The sequence below is a fragment of the Plecotus auritus genome, assembly GCF_963455305.1.
Source record: "Plecotus auritus genome assembly, chromosome: 2".
NCBI classification, from domain to species: Eukaryota; Metazoa; Chordata; class Mammalia; order Chiroptera; family Vespertilionidae; genus Plecotus; species Plecotus auritus.
The window spans coordinates 189,047,481-189,068,190 of record NC_137771.1 but is presented as its reverse complement, the minus strand read 5'-3'; the positions used below and the strand labels follow the sequence as shown (position 1 = coordinate 189,068,190).

General features: G+C 42.0%; 1 protein-coding gene across 15 annotated transcripts in view; it reads right to left on the bottom strand.

Moving 5' to 3' along the window:
* PEX5L (peroxisomal biogenesis factor 5 like) overlaps nt 1-20,710 on the bottom strand; it is a 237,947-nt gene that overhangs the window by 21,835 nt on the left and 195,402 nt on the right. The window lies entirely within an intron of this gene.

Below are 20,710 nucleotides of genomic sequence, written 5' to 3'. Positions count from 1 at the left end.
TTGTGAACTTGACTGAGTTGTCTTCAAGGTCTTTTCTATGGAAGGATAATTTTTAAAAAATCACTTTTTTCTTATAGTTTTTATTTTTTACATCTTTCAAAAGGGAACCCTGTTTTTACTTCAGAGGAGATTTGTGTTCTGGATGGAGGCAGAATTTTTCTCCAAGATCTGTTCCAGGTTGGCTTAGGTGTCTTGGGAGAGGAAAAAGGAGCAAGTGTCTTAAAGAACTTGAGAGAGAAAGGGGAACTTTCCAGGGGTGGGGAGAGAAGAGGTGGTAGGTTCTGAGATGAGTGAGAGACTGGTGCTTAGTTTTTAGGTATTTCCCTAGCAAATTAGACCGACCTCCAAGGGGATGTCAGAGGGGATGAGTGGGGGAGAGACCTGACTTGAACTCTGATCTCCATGTGTCAGGGAAATAGAGAAAAAAAAAATTGAATTTTAAGGAACCACTTGGAGCTCGGTTGGCTGTTAGCAGCAGCAAGACAAATAAGAAAATGAAGACTCATTCTTGTTTTCTGGCAGCACATACGCTTCCCAGATTTGGTGTCTGAGACTAAATTACCTTCCCAATGTGGCAAGAGAGATGCTTGGAAACCACCTTATTGTCTTTTAAAGAAAACAAAGAAATGGGCATTTCCTGAACACCCAAGTCTGGGGTTGAGATCCATACTCTAGCTGCAAATCTCAATTTCTATGATTCTAAGTCCTATGACTTGTTGACACACCATCAACTTGATTTGATGTTGCTTTTCGCCTTTGGATCCTCCCAGTCTCACCTTCCACACCACCCTGATGCCTGGTGGTGGTTGTGCTGTGGCGGAACTCTTCAAAGTTGCTTGGAATGATAAATATAACCTTATTTCTTCTGCATACAAATGTTCAGAGAATAAAGGTAAACGCAATGTGATTAATCCCAGGCTACTAAATAAATAGTAGGTCTTGCTCTCTTTTTTTTATCATATCCAGAATACTCATTCCTACCACAGTACTCAGTGGGGGCCTCCCTTCAATGAAGGCTCAGGGCAGCAGGCATCTTGAGAATCTATGATTGGGATGCTAGAAGCACATGGAATGGCCACCACGTATCCAGGTTAAAACTGGAATACAATTCAAAATTTCTTTTTCAATGAGTCTTTTTAGTACAACACCAAATTGTGCAAACGGAATGATCTCAGGTCTATAAAAGCAATGGCTAGGTAAACTACTTGAAGGAAATATGCTACTCTGCTAAGAGTAATCTCTTTGAATGAAGGGATGATGGGTGATGCTTTTCCTGCTTCTTTACGTTTTTCCATACTTTCTGAATTTTCTGATTTTGCATTAATTTTACCTAATAAAAGAGAAACATGCAAATTAACCATCACTCCGCTACACCCACAGCCAATCAGAGTGAGTATGCAAATTAACCCAACAAAGATGGAGGTTAATTTGCATATGCAGGTGTGCAGCTGTGTGAAGCCTGCTATGAGGGGAAGGGGGGCAGCGGAGGGAGCTTCTGGAGTGGTGCTCCAGACAGAAGCAAGGACGTGCCGGCTCCAGGGGGCGGGGAGCGGGGTCTTGCTGGCTCCCAGGCGGTCTTGGGCAGCTGTGAGTGAAGCCGGGGAAGGAAGGCCTATTCTTGCATGAATATCGTGCAATGGGCCTCTAGTTTTACAATAATAAAGGTTAAAAAAACCATAAAAATATATTAGCTTTCCCTTTTTAGTACCATGAAACCTGAACACTTAGATACTAAGGAGTTAGGAGACATTTTTTGGAGTCTCATTGTCTGCCTTGAATAGCTTTTCAAAGATGCAGGCTCATCCTGTCTTCATAGATGCTGACAGAAATTTGTCAAGTGAATTTTACAATGTTTACTGACTTTCCCAAGCCCCCTGGTGGGTAATGTGAAGTGCCAATGACTTCCAGTACTTTTTAAGGCAGTTACTTGTTCCCCTATTGAGTTTCTCCAGAATTTAAAGCGATTATAAGTCTTTTGAAGGAAAGAATGAGAAAGATTTTGTAATGTGTACATCTGGGTTATAAAAAGATGCATCACCTTTCCTGCAGTTTCAAATGTGAGCAGGGGATGCATAAATAAAACTGCTGTGGGCATCAGAGGAACCTCAGCTCAGAGAGGGCGGGGCGGGGGGGGGCGGGGGGCTGCCCGCTCTCACTTAACGATACACACCAGGCCTTACTGTTACCACTTAGAATAAGTTCTGACTAATTAAAGTGCACAGCACAGTTTCATTTAATTACGGAAGACTATTTTTAGCACAATCAATTTTCATCCAGCCTCAAAATCCAGACTTTATTCACCTAAACGCAATTAACACTGCTGCTTTTTTCTATTTCTAATCAATTTCAAGAAACCTGAGACATATTTGAATTTTAAACATTTTAGACAGGACTGAGGGGATTTAATATATTGATGATTTTCTTAGTTGTCCTGATATTTTGGTAGATTGTTTTTTAATATTCCACAGGTAATAAGTTATATGCTTATACCAGAAATGAGTTATTGTTGCAAACCATTTTCATCTTCAAAAATAGCTTTCTGATTTTATCAATGGTATTCTTAAAAACTTGGGATATGCAGTAAGAACGGCAGCCCTCTCCTCAGAGGAACCTGGGAACAGATTCTGGCTCCATCACTAACCTTCTGCAAGTACTATTACCTCCCCAGGTCTCATTTTCCTTGGCTTTAAAGTGAAGATATATAATAGTGATCTTGGTTACTTGTTATGAGGACTAAATGAGAAAATGTATGTGTGGCATATAGTGCATGGTAAATGCACAATAAAAGTAGGTGTTCTTGTTAGTGTTTTTCCAGCATTGAAAACTATTTTAAAAAAACCACACAAAAAAACAACGAACGAAAATCACCCACAATATCAAAGATCACCCACAATATCAAAGATCAAATATCTGTATTTGGTGTTTTAATTACATATTCTTTTCCAGATATCTTTCCATTAGTCATGTAAATCTTTCCCGTCTAATTATTAAAAAAGAGGAGGAAAGTTAAGAATGTTGTGAGGAGGATCCAAGATGGCGGCGTAGGTAAACACCTAAACTGCTGCCTCGCACAACAATTTCAAAACTACAACTAAAAGACAAAACGTCTATCACCCAGAACCACGGGAAAGCTGGCTGAGTGGAAGTTCTACAACTAGAAGGAAAGAGCAAACAGCATTGAGGGGTGCACAAGCACTGAAAAGCTGAGGTACGGAGACGTGCGAATCGGGCTGGCAGCGGGTGACTAGGACCGCTGCTGTTTTCAACCTGAAGGGAGATAAGCTCCCGATTACTCCAAACTCCAGTTTCTGGGGAGACGCGGGGGACCCAAACTCCTTCGGGGAGAAGCTGGACTGTCTGCCGTGGGGTCGGAAAGTGAGGGAGGCTTGCTTGCAGGGTTGCGTGAAGGAACAATTGTTTATTGTGCTGGGACACAGTGGGAGACGCAGAGCCACTGAGCCAGCTTACTGGCAGCCATCGCTGTTTGCCACGCCCTAGCCTAGTCACGCCCTGAGACCCCGCCCTGCACAACCTACAAATCCACCCAAGCTCCAAGGAGCGCCTTTAGCATATGAATGGCCTGCCCTATCGCAGCTTAACCTAGCAAACTTGCAGCCCGGGTCAGACAGCTCCAAAACCTCCAAACCCCAAGCAAAGAGGAGAAAACTGTAGTTCTTGCTGTAGCTCCTGCTGGGTGGCCTCAGACAGTAGCTGACCTGCACCCCATTGGAGATCCAGAAGCCAGTGTACCTCGTGGTCAGTGTGAGACACCAGATTTCAATTCCTCACATCCATAAGTGATACATTCAAGAGGCAGACTCAGTGAGCACCAAAGCCCCACTGAAACAAGTCCTGCACCATAAGCGTGTCTCCAGCGCAGCAGTTCTTCCATTATTGACACAGCGGGTCCTCACAGCCAATTGGCCTGGAGGTCAATTCCTCCCAGTGTACCAACAGCAATCAAGGCTTAACTACACCAAGACTTTGCACTCAGCCCACAAAGGGGTGTACCAAAGGCGTCCACCTCAGGTGATTGGGGAGGCTGAGCTACTGGCCCCTATAGGTCACCTACCACACAAAGCCACTCCATCAACACAAGGAAGCAACAAAATGCAGAGACAAAGAAACATGTCACGAATGAGAGAAATGGAGGAAAGCAAACTAATGGACGACATAGAGTTCAGAACCACATTTATAAGGTTACTCAAGAATCTTCTAAAAACTGCCGAGAAACTTGATGAGACCTCTGAGGAGCTTAGTGAGACCTTCAAGGACCTTAATGAGAATGCCAAAAAAATGGAAAAGGACCAGTCAGAAATTAAGCATACACTGTCTGAAATAAAGAATATACAGAAACTCAACTGTAGATCAACGTACCCCAAGAATCAAACCAAAGATCTGAAATATGAGGAAACAAAAAACACCCAACCAGAAAAACAAAAAGAAAAAATCCAAAAATATGAAGATAGTGTAAGGAGCCTCTGGGACAACTTTAAGCGTACCAACATCCGAATTTTTGGGGTGACAGAAGAAGAGAAAGAGCAAAATATTGAAAACCTATTAGAAGAAATAATGACAGAAAACTTTCCCTACCTGGTGAAAGAAATAGACTTACAAGTTCAGGAAGTGCACAGAACCCCATACAAGAGGAATCCAAAGAGGACCACACCAAGACACATCATAATTAAAATGCCAAGGGCAAAAGACAAAGAGAGAATCTTGAAAGTAGCAAGAGAAAAACGGTTAGTTACCTACAAGGGAGCACCCATACGACTGTCAGCTGATTTCTCAGCAGTAACTATGCAGGCCAGAAGGGAGTGGCAAGAAATATTCAAAGTGATGAACAGCAAGAACCTACAACCAAGATTACTCTACCCAGCAAAGCTATCATTCAGATTTGAAGGTCAGATACAGAGTTTCACAGACAAGAAAAAGCTAAAGGAGTTCATCACCACCAAACCAGGATTACATGAAATGCTGAAGGGTGTTCTTTAAGAAGAGGAAAAAGAAGAAAAAGGTAAAGATAAAAATTATGAGCAACAAAATGACATCAAATACATACCTACCAACAAGTGAATCTTAAAATCAAGTGAATAAAAAATCTGAAGAACAGAATGGACTGGTGAATATAATAGAATCAGGGACATAGAAAGGGAGTGGACTGACAATTCTCAGGGGGGAAGGGGTGTGAGGAGTGCGGGAAGAGACTGGACAAAAAGCTTACACCTATGGATGAAGACAGTGGCGGGGGGTAAGGGCATGGGGTGGGGTGGGGAATCAGGTGGAGGGGAGCTAGGGGGAAAAAAAAGAGGAACACCTGTAATAATCTGAACAATAAAGATTTATTAAAAAAAAAAAAGAATGTTGTGAAAAAAAAATGGACTGTTATATAGCAATTAAAATGGTACTTATGAAGAACTTCTTACAACATGGACTAGCTTTGAGTTATAATGTTTCTTGATAAGTAATATGATCACAAGGAAAGAAAACAACTAATCATATGCTGGGGAAGCACCAACAGCACTGCTTTCATGGGATGGGATTATGAATAATTTGCATCCATCACCTTTCCTTGTACTTTCAGTATTTCCCAAATTTTCTATTACTAGCATGTGTTATTTTGGTGAAAAAGTGGTTAAAAATGGTGACTGATTTTCAGTTTTACTTTCTCCAATGATCCCACACTAGAGCAATTTCTTGCCTCTCTGAATTCCTTCAACACATATTCAGAGTTAGTAGTTTAGAACAAGAGAGGTATGCACTAGAAACTGCCATTAACCCTGTGAACTTGAGCAAGTCATTTTAACCCAGCTGTACATTATTTTTTCTTATTTGTAAATTGAGAAGACTGGATTTATTAGCTAATAGTGGCAGCTTCGTTGTCTATGATTCAGAAGATCAGAATAAGAGGAAAAGGAGCGTGTTCATTGATCTCCAAAAATTATACTTTAAAGCATTTTCCCAAAGCATATTTGACATTTTTCCTTCAGTTTTTGATTGTAAAACTAGAAAATAAAAATTTCTATGAAAATCATGACAGAATTAAATATTAATTATAATAAAGAATAAGAAAATAAATAATTTAGTTTAGAACCAGGATATTTTAAAGATAGCAACATATTATCACTTCCCATTCACCAGTCTATTCTGGTCATCCCTGAGTTAAAACAGAAATATTTTAAACTTTGTGGTCAAACATAACTGCTGATTAGAAAGATCCTAGGGTTGTGCTATGAAAGGACTGATTCGTGTGAGACTATATGCCATTTCTGTCTGTCAGGAATCTCGCTTTCTTTTTGCCTCTCTTATTTTTAAAATTTAAATTCTTTTTTGTTTAAAGTATTACATGAGTCTCCTTTTTCCCTCATTGACCTCTCACTGGCCACTCCCACCCTAGCACATGCCCTCACCCCCTACTGTGTGTCAATTGGTTATGCTCATATGCATGCATACAAGTCTTTTGGTTGATCTCTTCCCTCTCACCCCTCGCCTTCCCTCATAGGTTGGACAGTCCTTTTGATGCTTCTCTGTCTCTGGTTCTATTTTTGTTCATCAGTTTATGTTGTTCATTATATTCCACAAATGAGTGAGATCATGTGATATTTATCTTTCTCTGACTGGCTTATTTCACTTAGCATAATGCTCAATCCATGCTATTGCAAATGGTAAGACTTCCTTCTTTTTTACAGCAGCGTAGAATTCCATTGTGTAGATGTACCACAGTTTTCTAATCTATGAACATAGGGGTGCATATATCCTTTCTGATTGGTGTTTCTGGTTTCTTGGGATATATTCCTAGAAGTGGGATTACTGGGCCAAATGGAAGTTCCATTTTAAATTTTTTGAGGAAACTCCATACTGTTTTCCACAGTGGCTGCACCAGTCTGTCTTTTTGCCTCTTTAGACAGCCATTGATTAGCTGTTACTGGACAGAACTTTAAAAAAAACAACCAACCAACCAGTTCCTTCTATATGTGCAAAACATAAGAGAGTACACTTTGCATCGTGAGGGATGAAAAATCACTATGCAAGGCTGGGTAAAGTGTTTGCCACACAATTTTTGTTGAAATGAAATTATGTGCAGTCAGTTTGGGACCTCATTGCTCTCCTGTTGACGAAGCTCAGTAGTAGTTAAGGGTTCCATATGGCTGCCCAAAGAAGAAATTCAATCTGCAGCTGCAGTCATAAATGTGAAGCACCCTGCTCAAGGATGGGTCAGAATTAGTTTGAGCTCTGGGTGCAGTCCTGGGTGTCCCGCGGAGTGCGGGGTCATTGACAAATGAGTAACTCAGGCAAGAGTGAAAGTGCAAGAGTAACCCTGTTTATGAAACGATTTACCTAGGAAAGCAGGGCTCTGCGGGGCGATGAGAGCTGAGCAGCCAGCTTAGCCTTGTTGTGTAGATAAGAGAATTAAGAAGAGTGAATGGCAGCTCCAGGGAGTAGACTTTTTTTTTTTTTTTTTTAAATATATTTTATTGATATTTTTACAGATAGGAAGGGAGAGGGATAGAGAGCTAGAAACATCGATGAGAGAGAAACATCGATCAGCTGCCTCCTGCACACCCCACACCGGGGATGTGCCCGCAACCAAGGTACATGCCCTTGACCGGAATCGAACCCGGGACCCTTCAGTCCACAGGCCGACGCTCTATCCGCTGAGCCAAACCGGTTTCGGCCCAGGGAGTAGACTTTTATCAAACATGATATGAAGCTGTCTGAAATGGAGTGGGCTGCTTCCTCCTCAGGATGGATGCTCCAATATTAGAAGTCTTCAAAAACAGACAGAATAACCAATGTGAGGAGTGTTGTAAAGACGACTCACACACAGGGGTGGGCAAACTTTCTGACTTGAGGGCCACAATGGGTTCTTAAACTGGACCGGAGGGCCGGAACAAAAGCATGGATGGAGTGTTTGTGTGAACTAATATAAATTCAAAGTAAAGGAGCGGAGGGGAGAGCAAGAGAACCCTCCGCTCTTTCAGCTCCGCGGGCCGGATGGAACAGCCGAACGGGCCGGATCCGGCCCGTGGGCCGTAGTTTGCCCACGGCTGGATTAGATGAAGGTTTGACCCAATAAATTCTGCAGTCTCTTACAATCCTGAGGGTCTCTGGTTGTAACACTATTAACGAACTGACTTACTGAGTAAACAGGAAGGCTCAAAATGAATAAAATCCCAATGAGGTAAGAAGTAGACCTGTCATAGGTGCCCTTTCTCAACCTAAACAGTGTAAGGACAAAAACACATGGGCTTCGGCATCAGCTAGAACAGGGTGGAATTTGGCTGTACCCCTTGTCACATGACCTCTTTAACTTAGTTCACCTCTTTGACTCAGTTTCCTCAGCTGCAAAATGTAAAAAGTCTCTCAGGGTGGTTGTGCAGATTTAGTGGAACAATGTATGTAAAGTGCTTAGAACTTGAAACATTAAGAACTAAGGAACTGGCTTAAATAGTTAATGCTATTTTATATTTGTAAGTGAAAAAGAGTATTTCCCAAGATAGAGAGAGGATGCAATCCCACAAACTGTAAACTGTGTGGTTCAGAAGTGTTGGAAACCAAAAATATTGGTACTAGCACTCAACATAGGTTTTCTGGTTGCCTCTGGTTAGACATGTCTCCTTGTTTAATGGAGCTGCCATCACTGCAGATGTTGGCAGGCACAGGGCAAGTAGCCAGAGGCTCTCTCCAAACAACGTGCCAGCAGATTAGCTGCAGAAACGTGGGGAAGAGAAATTGGAAATGATGGGAAGGAGAGGAAAGGACACAGGAGGCTGGAAATAATACAACACAAGCCTTGAGCAGGATGTCAGAAGGAAACCAAGAGCCATTTCTAACAGAGAATCTAAGGTAGTTAGTTTTCTGTTCTTTCCTTCCTCTTCTGGGGAGTGGCAAAGAGGAATGGAGTATAAAAGCAGAGTGAGCAAAACCTGTTATCCAAATGGGCAGGGTCATTAGCCTACTCATTAGCAAACGAATGCCTTTCTAGGACTGGAGGTTCACATGATTGTATCTATGTTTGTGATTCCAGCGGTAATTGTATTCACAACAAAGAGCTGTCCTTAAGATGCACTGGAACCAGAGGTTTGGAGACCAAGCCTGGGTTTGCTGCCACTTTGGGAGTAAGGTTTCATGGGGTCAACATCTCAGAGGCTGTTTATTTCTTGGTACTAGCACTCAACATAGATTTTCCAGTTGCCTCTGGTTAGACATGCCTCCTCGTTTAATGGCATGGAGGCTGCTCTTTGGGCAGCTAGCAGCATGTGACTACAGGGTTACTTTAGCACAGGCATGAGGAGATGGGGAGGGTCCTGGGGTCTGAGCCTGTTCCATGTAACAATGTCAGGTGATAAAGGATTGGCATGTGGATTGTGAATTACAAGCAGTGTGAATCGGTTCCACAGGGGGTTTCTTCTCCTTTAGCTATGTCTACGGGTAGTAAAAAGTTACTGGGAAACTCTCTAGCAGTTTTAAAAAAGAAAGTATTAGAAATATTTACTAAACCCAAACTATGTGCTGTGTATGATAGGACTATTAAACAAAACAGAACAAAACCAAACACCTAGATATGGAAGCCACTCCCAGGAAGCTCACTGTCCAGTGATGAAATAAAAACAGGGGAAACTGTAATCCAGGATAGGGTGAACAAAGGATGCAAAAAGAGATGAAGTTGCTTGCTCAAAGGCACGCTAACCTTGTAAAGAACAGAGCCAGAATTCAAGATATTTCACTCTGCCCTGTTATGGCATAATGCACTTTGCGAAATGGTTACAGCAGTATTCCTGGTCCCCATCCTCCTCAGAACCTTGCCACGCCATAACGAGGCGGAGTCTACTGCCTGTCTGAACACTTCCCGTGACAAATGGAATGTGATGACAGTGACCTGGTATGGCTTTTGCCTCCCTCTTTCTTTCTGGACACACCCTTGGAATCTAGCAACGAGGCTGCAAGGAAGCCCAGGCCTCAGAGAAAGGCCATTTTGGTGTCCTGGCATCCATGCAGCTAACGTCTCAGTGACCACCAGTACCGGCTGTCTGCCTGTGAGTGATGGCTTCAGAGGGTCCGCACTCCAGCCTTCAAGCCATGCTAACACCTATGCACCAAAGAGGCGCCACCCCCTCCCAGCTGTACACAAATTAAAGATTTTTGAAGCAAAATAAACATTGTTATTTTAAGCCATATGTGTTGGAATAATTTATTACATATCCAGAGTAACTGGAACACACTTGGGGTCAGATGATAGAGCAGGGAAGGAAGCTGAGGTGCAGAGAAGGGACCTAATGATGGGGCTTCCTCAAAGGGCTGGCGGTAATGAAGAGCCGCAGCATCCCCCAGAGGGCACACTAGGAACAAAGAGTGCTGTGGTCAAATGGCTTGAGAGGCTTTAGGTCAAACCTATAGGCCAGATCTAGCCAGGAGACGTTTTCCCTCCTAAGCCTAGATACAAAATCTCACCTCAAAACCCAGATTTCAGACCTTTCATGAAGATCTGTGAATATTAGGCCCACATGTCTGGAAGCAGCACTCTCAGGTGGCTCATGCAGTCCTCTACTTCATCACAGTCACCACCAGGCCATCACTTTACATGCCTGGCTCCTGGAGGTAGCAGCGTTGGCAAATTCTGGACAAATGTGAACAACAGGATCTTTGCTGCGTGACTTCCTAGGACCTTCAAATGTTAATATACATTAATATACATGCTAACTATCTAAGAGGGGGATGACCCCCAAATGAGTGAGAGAGAGAGAGAGAGAGAGAGTGAGTGGGGGATTAGGGTTCTCCAGAACACAGCTTGGGAAATGCTGATGTAGAGACCCAGGGCATAAGCATAGAAAGGCCCACAAAAACAGAGATTGTTGGTGGGATGAATTTGGTGAATCTTGAGAAACGGGCAGGGATAGGAATTTACCACACACAGTTTGCGTGTATGTGATTGTTTCCAATGAAACTCATCTCCAATGAGCCAGCAGGTTCTCTAATCCTCACATCTGCTGTGTGAATCAGAATTCGTCAAGATTTTGTTGTTTTATTTTTCCCCAAAAGGAAGTGAAACCCAATATGTGGAGGGAAGAATTAAAGTAATTTTGGTATGTTTTGGGGAAGACAACTCATTTGATGCATTTATCTTTTCAATATTAACTAGTCATTGAAAATGGCCTTTGAAACTACATATCATTGTATGTACAGATTGGACAAAGACTGGAAGAAACAGGAGAAAATGAAAACAGTTAATTTATTAGTGTAGTGGGATTTCTGGGTAGTTTCTAACCTTTCCTCCCCCAACCTTTTGATTTCCTTTATTGTGGTTGCTTTTAAAATAATTTAAATAAGAGAGACCGTTTGATAAAGAAATCATTTTCTGGGGACTAACAATGTTTAAGTTCTATAATTGTTTCAAGGTCTGCGAAACATGCAAACATTCTCTGTATTGGGAATAGTGGCTAAGGGCAGGAGTTTTGGAGTTAGACTGGTTGGAATTGTGGTGTGACCTTGAACAAGTTACCGAATCTATGTCCCAGCTTCTCACGTTAAAATGGGATAAGGCTGCAGTAAAGCACTGAGCTACCCACCAGGGGAGCATGTTCAGCTACAACTAAAGCAAGCTTAAGGTTTCTGTGCCTATAAACAGGCTCCTTTTTCCTCTCCTTTCTTTGCTGCAGGGCAAAACCATCAGAGAGATTGTCTTAGAAGCAGTTTCCTTTGCAACATTTTACCTGGTGATAAAAAATTTTACCTGCTAGACTTCCAAACCTCAGAGGGAAGGCTGGGGTGGAGAGTGGCGGGGTGGGAGGTAATCAACCAAAGAACTTGTATGCATATATGCATATCTCATGGACACAGACAATAGGGTGGTGAAGGCCAGGGGTGGGAGGTGGGGGCAGGGTAAAAGAGGTCAATGAGGAAAAAAGGAGACATATGTAATGCTTTCTTTTTTAAAAAAAAAATTATTTTTATTGATTTCAGAGAGAGAGAGAGAGAAACATCAATGATGAGAGGGAATCATTGATTGGCTGCCTCCTGCACGCCCCCCCCCCCCCCCCACTGGGGATCAAGCCCACAACCCGGGCATGTGCCCTTGCCTGGAATCAAACTTGGGACCCTTCAGTCCACAGGCCAATGCTCCATCCACTGAGCCAAACCAGCTATGGCATACTTTCAACAACTGGCTATATCTAATGCCAATGCTGACACTACTTTCCACAGTGACCCTTCCCCCATCCTTTAGGGTTATTTATGGGAAAAATATTGGGCCAGTCATGTTGATGGGCAAGTCAAATTAAAAAATCACTCATATATTTATTGGTCATATTGTACTGATGTTTTGACTTTCTCCCCTCCACCCCGTCGCCTTTTTTTGACTACCTGATGGTCACAACAGTTGACTAGGTGTGAAGATAGAGTCTAGTATATCCACTTTGTAATCTTATGAAGATAATGGGGAGGAAAACGGCAGAAGCTGCTTTCTTTGACGCTGAAATCAAACTAGCTGACTCAAGGGCAAGACAAGAATCCTGAAACACAGCCAGGACCAGGGTGGTAGTATCTCATCTCGGGTGGAGTGGGGAAGGGAATGTGTTCATGCTGCCTGGAGCTGATATCCAGCTGTTCTTAACTACTGTGGAGCTAGGTAGTTTTTGTTACACCCACCCATGCCTTCCAGATGGTTAAAATTATCACACATTCTCCTTGTGTTTTGATTTATTGGCCTGTGAGGATTAATTTGGATAGAACTAGAGAAATATTTTCTCTGCCAAGGATACTAGGCATTGCATCTAGCTTCTTGGCAGCAACAGACTCATACCCAGCATCATAACACAGAAGAGAAGCCCAATAAAATGCCAGGCCAGCGACTCCATGGCCTGGGAGAAAAATCTGCCGTGGTAGCACTCTTTTCTACAGAGCCTACCAAACAATGAAGAAGAGGCAATGGATGGATTTATATTAGACTGTACTGGCAAGAATTGTTGGACTTTAACAAATGACATATATTGTATTGGTCTTGGGAGCTATTATGTAATTAGGAACACATTTGGAAGGGTCAAGCATAATGTTTTATAAAAGAAATACTTAGATGTACAAGATAGTAGTGCTTTTCTAATGTCTATAAAATTGATTTTTTCATACATAACCTTTTTATTGAGATGATTCATAAAATTTGAAGAGTAGCATCTTCTCAAAGTAATTTATTATATATACTTATACAGTTAATTCACTCATTCAGCCAAGTTATTGACAAGCCTACTATGTAGCAGGCAATATTCTAGTCATGGGTATAGCAATGAATAAGACAGATGCTAATCTTGCTACTGGAGTGTGCAGTCTGGTGGGGCATAGACAAATGCCGTATAGTACTGTAGGATAAGGGGAGAATAGGAACTCTAGAAGCAAAGAGGAGGGAAACCCAAATTAGACTTGGGAGTCCTAGGATCTTCTAGAAGCAATGAAAACCAATGGAGACTCCAAGAGTGAACAGAAATTAGCAGGTAATGGGGCGAGGAAAGAACATTTCTGATAGGAGGAATAGCATATGAAAAAGCTAGAAGGAAGATTACATCGCCTATTATAGGAACTGATAACTTATGATGATGCCAATGTACATATCAAGGTGGGGGTCACGGTTGAGGATGTAGAAGCAAAAATGGTCCAGATCATGAAGAACCTTATATAAGCAGGTCAATGAGTTTGGACTTTAAGAACATGTAGAAGGTCATGCAGATCAGTGTTTTAGAGAGATTTCTCTGGCTGTGGTGAAGAGAGTGAATAAGTGGAACATTCCATTTTTACAATTTTGAGGCAGTGAGATCAGTTACAAGGCTGTTAGAGTTGTCAGTATAAGAGATGATGCCACCAGAATAGGGTGTTGGCAGTGGAGATGGAGAGAAATGGGTGGATTTGAGAGATATTTAGTGGAATCAATAGGTCTTGGTGTTTGATTAGATGTTGGGGGAGTGATAGATGTTGGGTGGGAAGAAGAAAGAAACTGGGGAGGGAGAGGGAGGAGAGGAGGCTTTTCTTTGGAGGACCCCGATCTCTGACTTAAGGAACAGAAAAGGTAAAGTGGGGTTACAGTGAAAAGCTCAGATCTGGGTATGTTCTGTGTAAAGTGCCTTTGATGTGTTTGAGCATAGATGCTGATTAGGCTGCGTGCTATGTGGGTTTGGTCTCAGGAGGAAAACCAGAGCCAGAGATGAGGATTTTAGTCATCAGCATGTGCGTGTTGACTGAACTCACACAAGGGGATGTGTTCAACCAGTGAGATGGTGTTAGGATTGGAGAGCAGGCTGCTAGGTGTTGCACTCTGGAGAACAAGGAATAGGCAGAGGAGAAAGAACTCCCTTCAGAGGGAGGAAGAGTGTGGGGTCAGAAAATCCAATGGAAGAGAATCTTAGCAGAGGACGTGAGAGATTAGCCTGGGCTGGAGCGTGTCTGTGAGTGTGTCTAGTAATGAAGCAATGCTTTCACCCAGAACAGCGTCCATGGAATATGTGTGAGAGCCAGATCACCATGGATTGAAAGCAAATTAAAATAAAGAGACATACACTGTCATACATTGTAACAGTAAAGAAAACCATCTTTGGAGAGTTATTGAAACTGTGAAATAGCTGAATCTTCACTTAACCAGCTTCCAGCTTCCCACCCCCCTCAATTTTATGTGTTTATACCTACCCATCCACCCACCTACTCACTTACTCATCTACTTATCTACCCAGATGATCTTTAACTGTTAAGTCAAATGCCTTATTTGAATCATGGCCAAAGCTAAGGATGGGAGTGGGATAGGGAAAGAAACAGCCACATTTTCTTTTCCTTTTTTTTTTTTTTTTTTGTCCTATAGAATCAGCATCACAGCAGGAAGTAAGAAGCCTTAGGAATATCTGATCCACCCCCTCCTCCTGGGGATGAATTGTGGGGGGTGGGGCAGAAGAGAGATAAATTAGGAGGCTATTGCAGTAATCTGGGATGAGATCAGGGTGATTACAATGGAAACAGAGAGGAAAGAGTGAATCAGATTTTCTAAATGAAGAAATAAGAGGATTAGTGACAAAATTGCATTGCTTTCTACTAAGAGCAACAATATTGTCACCTTGAATATGTATAACTTTTAAAGAGCTTTCAAGTACATTAACTTATTTGACCTTCATCAGTGATTTGTCCAATGTCACTACCTATTAATATCCGAACCAGGGCCAAAACCATATCTCCTAATTCCTACTCTATACCCTTTTCATTAATGCAACCTTGTTTCCCTCATTCGGCTCTGCAGCTCTTACCTGTCCTTAGCATTAAGGATCAATCAATGCTGTTGCTTGGCAAATATTATCTTGGTTGGAGGAAAGAGCAGAACAGAGCCCTTCTGTTTGTCTCTTGTCATTTAATTTTCTGAGACAGACCAAGTTCATTCTGTTTAAAAATACAAGGTTATAGATAGTGTATACAGCTTCTTTCCTATCAGGAATGAAGGAAACTACAGTAGAAAGTTACAATGAAACTCTTTGGTTGTGGTTCCAAAAAGAAAAAAAAAAAAAAAAAAAGGGGAAGGAAAATATAATAAAACAATTGGTGTCTTACTACCTATGCAGGACTTGCAAGAAGATATATATAAAACCACAACATCTATCCTATAATTCTTATAAAGCAGTTAACATTGAAGGGACCAGGGGAGAGTATTTTCATGAAGGATGTGTATTTCTCATGACCAGGTTTGGGCCACCAAGGTCAAGCCAACCTGAAGATATCATGGATTCCTAAAGGAGTTCCTTGAAGGGTGAGGTTTGGTGATCTTCTTTTTAAAAATATATTGTTATTCCCAAGCCATTATGCTCAATTAATATTTGACAAAGAAGGCAAGAGCATACAATGGAGTCAAGACAGCCTCTTCAATAAATGGTGTTGGGAAATTTGGTCAGATACATGCAAAAAAAATGAAACTAGATCATTAACTTACACCATACACAAAAACAAACTCAAAATGGTTAAAGGACTTAAATGTAAGATGGGAAATCATAAAAATCTTAGAAGAATCCATAGGCAGCAAAATATCAGACATATGTAGTAGCAATATCTTTACTGATACAGCTCCTAGGACAATGGAAACTAAGGAGAAAATAAACAAATGGGACTACATCAAAATAAAAAGCTTCTGCACAGCAAAAGAAACCATCAACAAAACAGCAAGAAAGAAGAAGAGACCAAGATGGTGGCATAGGTAAACACCTAAACTGCTGCCTCGCACAACAATTTCAAAACTACAACTAAAAGACAAAACAGACACCATCCAGAACCACAGGAAAGCTGGCTGAGTAGAAATTCTACAACTAGAAGGAAAGAGAAAAGCACACTGAGACTCAGAGGAGCTGCAAAAGGCTGAGGTATGGAGACGCATGCGAGCGGAGAGGACTGGTGGCTGAGTACATGGCTGGCTTTCTCAAGCAGGAGGTAGGCAAAAGCTCCCAACTGCGCTGAACTCCAGTTCCAGGTGAGACTCTGGGAACCCAGACTCATTGGGGGGGAAACTGGACTGTCTGGCAGCGGGCGAAACTCGAGGGTGGCTTTCTCTCAGAGGTGCTTGCAGCGATTACCAAGGGACACTGAGACCCAGGGGCCTCATAGGGCAGGGCTGATGGGAAGCCAAGTCTGTCTGCTCCGCCCTGAGACTCCGCCCCATCCAAGTTGAGCACAGAGGCTTTTGCAAGTCTTGTCTCATAAGGGTATCTCCAGCACAGAAGTTCTCCTGGCATAGACACAGCTGATCCTCACAGCCAGTTGGCCTGGAGGTCAATTCCTCCCAGTGATACCAACAACAATCAAGACTTAACTACAACAAGACTGTGCACACAGCCCACAAAGGGGTGCACCAAGAGTGTCCACCTCAGGTAACTAGGGAGGCTGAGCCACTGGGCCCTATAGTACACCTAGCACACAAAACTACTCTACCAACTCAGGGAAGCAGCAAAAATGTGGAGACTAAAGAAACAGATCACAAATGAAAGAAATGGAGGAAAGCAAACGACTGGATATAGAGTTCAAAACCACGGTTATAACGTTTTTCAAGAATTTCCTAGAAAAGGCTGATAAATTTAGTAAGACCCTCGAGGATATGAGAAAGGACCAACTAGAAATTAAACATACACTGACTGAAATAAAAAAATATTATATAGACCTAACAGCAGACTAGAGGACCGCAAGAATCAAGTCAAAGTTTTGAAATACAAAGAAGCAAAAAAACACTCAACCGGGAAAGCAAAAAGAAAAAAGAATCCAAAAATTTGAAGATAGTGTAAGGAGCCTCTGGGACAACCTCAAGCGTACCAACATCTGAATTATGGGGGTGCCAGAAGAAGAGAGAGAGCAAGATACTGAAAACCTATTTGAAGAAATAATGACTGAAAACTTCCCCCACCTGGTGAAAGAAATAGACTTACAAGTCCAGGAAGCACACAGAACCCCAAACAAAAGGAATCCAAAGAGGACCACACCAAGACACATCATAATTAAAATGCCAAGAGCAAAAGACAAAGAGAGAATATTAAAAGCAGCAAGAGAAAAACAGTTAATTACCTACAAGGGAGCACCCATATTATTGTCAGCTTATTTCTCAACAGAAACTATGCAGGCCAGACAGGAGTGGCAAGAAATATTCAAAGTGATGAACAGCAAGAACCTACAACCAAGATTACTCTACCTAGCAAAGCTATCATTCAGAATTGAAAAGCAGATAAAGAGCTTCACAGATAAGAAAAAGCTAAAGGAGTTCATCACTGCCAAACCAGTATTATATGAAATGCTGAAAGGTATTCTTTAAGAAGAGGAAGAAGAAGAAAAGGGTAAAGATAAAAATTATGAACAACAAATACATATCTATCAACAAGTGAATCTAAAAATCAAGTGAATAAAAAATCTGATGAACAGAATAAACTGGTGAATATAATAGAATCAGGGGCATAGAAAGGGAGTGGACTGACAATTCTCGGAGGGAAAGAGGTGTGGGGGTGCAGGAAGAGACTGGACAAAAATCGTACACCTATGGATGAGGACAATGTGGGGGGGTAAGGGCAGAGGGTGGAGTGGGAACCGGGTGGGGGGGGGGAAAGAGGAATAATTGTAATAATCTGAACAATAAAGATTTATTAAATTAAAAATAAAACAGCAAGAAAGCCCACTGCATGGGAGAACATATTTGCCAATGTTATCACGGATAAGGGTTTAATCTCCAACGTTTACAGGGAACTCCTACAACTTAACAAAAGGAAGATAAACAATCCAATCAAAAAATGGGCAAAGGACCTAAATAGACACTTTTTGAAAGAGGACATGCAGAAGGCCAAGGGACATATGAAAACATGCTCAGAGTCACTAATTACCCGAGAGATGCAAATCAAAACAACAATGAGGTACTATCTCACACCTGTCAGAATGGCAATCATCAACAAATCAACAAATGACAAGTGCTGGTGAGGATGTGGAGAAAAAGGAACCCTCGTGCACTGCTGGTGGGAATGCAGACTGGTGCAGCCACTGTGGAGAACAGTATGGAGTTTCCTCAAAAAGTTAAAACTGGAGCTCCCATTTGACCCAGTAATCCCACTTCTAGGAATATATCCCAAGAAACCAGAAACACCAATCAGAAAGGATATATGCACCCCTATGTTCATAGCAGCACAATTTATAATAGCTAAGATTTGGAAACAGCCTAAATGCCCGTCAGCAGATGAGTGGATTAGAAAACTGTGGTTCATCTACACAATGGAATACTACGCTGCTATATAAAAAGGAACTTTTACCATTTGCAGCAGCATGGGTGGAACTGGAGAGCATTATGCTAAGCGAAATAAGCCAGCCGGAGAAAGATAAATATCACATGATCTCACTCATTTGTGGGATATAATGATCAATATAAACTGATGAACAAAAATGGATCCAGAGACAAGGCGGCACTGAGCAGACCGTCCAAACTCAGGGAGAAGGTGGTGGGGGGAGTGGTGGTGGTGGTTTAGAGATTAACCAAAGGACTTGTATGCATGCATATTAGCAGGACCAATGGACACAGACACTAGGGCGGTGGGGGCTTGCCCTTGGGGGTGAGAGTGGCTGGGGGCAATTAATTGGGGGAAAAAGGAGGCATGTAATACTTTAAACAATAAAAAAAAATATTGTTATTGGTTTCAGAGAGTAAAGGAGAGGGAGATAGATAGAGATAGAAATGTCAATGATGAGGGGCAATCATTGATCAGCTACCTTCTGTATGTCCCTTACTGGGGGTTGAGCCCGAAACCCAGGCATGTGCCATGACCAGGAATCAAAACATGACTTCCTGATTCATAGGTCCCTGCTCAACCACTGAGCCAGGTCGGTTGGGCTGGAGGATTTTTTTATTATCTTAGAGCAGTGGTCGGCAAACTGCGCCTCGCGAACCACATGCGGCTCTTTGGCCCCTTGAGTGTGGCTCTTCCACAAAATACCACGTGCGGGCGCACACGTACAGTGTGATTGAAACTTTGTGGCCCATGAGCAGAAGTCGGTTTTCAGCTCTCAAAAGAAATTTCAATCGTTGTACTGTTGATATTTGGCTCTGTTGACTAATGAGTTTGCCGACCACTGTCTTAGAGTGACCGGCAAGCTATGGGACTCCTATGGGTTAAACTATGTTCCCTGAAAAGATATGGTGAAGTCACAACCTCTGGTATCTGTGAATGTGACCTTCTTTAAAAATAGTCTGCAGATGTAATCAAGTTCGGATGAGGTTCCTATGATGGATCTTTAATCCGGTATCACTGGTGTCCTTATAAGAATAAGGGAATTTGGACACAGACACACAGAGAAAATGGCCATGTGAAGATGGAACAGAAATTAGAGTGATGCTGCCACAGCCCAGGGAACACCTGGGGCTACTAGAAGCCGGAAGAAGCAAGGAAGGGTCCTTCCCTAGGGATGTGAGAGAACATGAACCTGCCAATACCTTGATTTCAGATTTCTAGGCTCCGGACTGTGAGATAATACATTTGTTTTAAGCCACTCATTTTGTGGTGCTTTGTTACAATAGCCACTGGAAGTTAATATAAGAAACCAACCTGTGATTTCAGTCAGGGGCTAGGCTAAAACTAATTCACAAGTGGGGTTTGAATGGGCAGTAGAATATAAAGTTTTCTTTTACTCGAAACTTATCCAGTTCTGTCCATTCAATGAAATGATAGGCAAGGATCCTAGTGCATGACACATGCTCAATAAATACCTGCTGTGAGTGGATGGTTTCCGAGCTTACTGCGATGTACCCTTTCTTACACGCCAGTTCATTTGCGTCCTCAAATGGGTTTCTGTTCATTATTTCCATTTTTATAAACGAGGAAGCAGATGTCACAGACATTAAATAACTTTCCAAGGAAAATGACTCACAGTGCAAAACTGAGATTTAAACATAGGTCCTTCTGACTCTAGTCTGTGCTTTCCTACTCTACTGCCATCAAATTAGTCTCCCCCCACCCTCAAATTGGGCAGACGTTGAATGGCCTGTGTCCTCTTAGTTCAGAGAACTAAGCCTCATTTGAAATGATTTCTTATAATCTGAATGCAAGAATTAAGAATTTCTTGGCTCTTCTGGTTCTCGAAAAGACAAATTGTCTACCTACAGGACAACAGGCAGAGATTAGGTTGTGTAGCTTAAATAAATTCAGTGTGTATTAAACCCTTGATTCTAGGTCTCTGTTCTTGAACTACG